Raw genomic sequence first — 2,035 nt, 5'->3', positions numbered from 1 at the left:
TTCAGAGGAGAATTGTCAACTCTCTGCTAATGTAACTAAAGGAAAAATGATAAAATCAACATATTTTTCCCCAAAGAATGAGGAACTGGAGGGTTTAACTACTGTATATGGCAACTTATTTTTGTCTCGCATCAGCTAAATCTGTCAGTTCCCCTTTCTTTTCTATTCATCTCCCAAGAATGGCCTTTCATAACTGAAATATACAGTGTATTAGCCAAAAGACATTTTAATTTTGTAAAGAAAAATCATACCAGAGACAGCCGGGTCTGTTTCAACCATTATTGTTTCTGCAGCGTGCATAGTTTGGGTTTCATGGTACGATGTGGGTTTGTCAAGAAAGAAAATTACAGCAAGAAGCTATGCTGGAAACATATACACTTCTGTTTAAGAAATGAGAAAAACACAGAAAAATTCCACACAGTAATTGCTTTAACGTGAGTTTTAAATGTCATTGTTTGACTTATGTCAAAAAGCCCCTCTTAGCTAATTCTCACATACTCTGTTACCAAATATCTCACCTTAAAAACGGCAAACGTTGGACTTCATTTGGATGATCTTTGAGGCTTTTAGAGATATCCTTAGTCCTAGTGGAAACATTCCAAAGTTTTAGATTGTGCAGGCCATTTTTTTTTTAAGGTTACTTAGATATCGATTTTATTTTCTTGACCCAAAATGAGAAAACACGGGGAATTCTCAAAAGCTTTTTACAGGCTGCTATTATGAGAAGAGAAGCCAAACCAACATGTATTAGGTCATGAGCTTGAAGTGCATAAATAAGCCCTATGAAGGTCACCAAAACAGGGTGAAAACCACTAGTTCTTGTTACCTTGGCCAACTCTGAATTCCTGCCTGTTAGACATGTTTGGTTGAAGTGGACACAGAAAGCGGGTTTCTGAGCCCATGGTTGAAAGATCTCAGTTGACTTGGGTCCTGAAGGCGTCCTTGTGGTAAAGGGAGATAGGAAGGCTGAAATTCTGGTTTCCTCCCCACGGCTCCCTCTCACAGTTCAGGAGAAAAAGCAGGTTCTGGGGCCATCTTTTACTCCAAAGCAGATGTTTCCTACCTGGTATTTGGATATGCGGAAGTCAGAGGCTGAAAATAAAATGAAATGAAAATGTTCCTTCTGGTCAGTTTCTTCACCTCCCATTCCCTTCCTATAGTCACTTTGTGGTTAAGGTATTCACGGTTTCCAAAACAATTTTTTGTTCCCACTGTGTTTTCTAGCGTTTAAGATGCAAGGTATAAGTACACACCTTTAAATCTTTATTGATTGGCAGCTTCCTGAAATACAGAGTCAGAGAGCGTGTCCACCGTGTCCTGAGTTTGGTACCAACCCAGGTGCTGATGGAAATTCCACGTAGGGAGAAAACGTCCTCTTCGGAGAGGCAGGGTGTCAGCGCGAAGAGGTTGTTTTCTTTTGTGGGTGTGTATTATTTGCACATATCAGGACTTTTGTTTCAGGGTGTTCTGGAAACATTGATCTCTCCAGCAAAGGTCTGCGTGTCCTTCTTGGTTGGGAAGCGGGTGGAGAGGAAGGAGCCCGGAGGAGAATCGTGTACCTCTGGCCTTTTGTGTGGCTCCTAGAGTAGAGGGAAGCCTCCGCTGCTTGGAAGGTGTCACATGGTATAACAAGCTGTGACTTGTGCCTGTGTTGTCAGCAGAGTTTTAGCCCCATCCAGACGTGAAAAAGAATGGAGCCCCGAAGATGATTCACCTCCGGTCTGCGATGGGCCCAAGCTGTCCAGTGCTCTCCTCTTGCTAAATAGACCGTACTCCCTGGAGGAGTTAATGGCTGGGGTGTGGAGAGGAGGGGAGGGGGGTAGAAGGGGAGAAAGAATGTCTTAAACTCAGCAAATGTCTAAAACGCTCAAAATGTCTCAGCATTGCTCAGGCATCCGCAAGAAAGACAAAGTGATAAAAGGACAGAATCAGGCTTTTTTGAGGGGGAAGCACAGAGAGGTTAGGGGGATTGCTAGAGGTTTGATCTAGAGTGGAGAATTTTTTCTAACACCTTGGGACCCCCGGGGCACCTTGA

General features: G+C 43.0%; 1 long non-coding RNA gene across 1 annotated transcript; it reads right to left on the bottom strand.

Moving 5' to 3' along the window:
* Window positions 1-208: 208 nt before the first annotated feature.
* LOC105542280 lies at window positions 209-1,575 on the bottom strand. Its single transcript, XR_001006445.1, has 2 exons — window positions 1,254-1,575; window positions 209-1,092 (listed from the first exon to the last, which is right to left on the bottom strand). It is a non-coding gene; the product is annotated as an uncharacterized LOC105542280 (long non-coding RNA).
* Between the last annotated feature and the right edge of the window lie 460 nt (window positions 1,576-2,035).

This window comes from Mandrillus leucophaeus, unplaced genomic scaffold (assembly GCF_000951045.1).
Source record: "Mandrillus leucophaeus isolate KB7577 unplaced genomic scaffold, Mleu.le_1.0 Scaffold255, whole genome shotgun sequence".
In the NCBI taxonomy this organism is placed as follows: domain Eukaryota; kingdom Metazoa; phylum Chordata; class Mammalia; order Primates; family Cercopithecidae; genus Mandrillus; species Mandrillus leucophaeus.
This window is presented reverse-complemented; position numbering and strand designations above follow the sequence as displayed.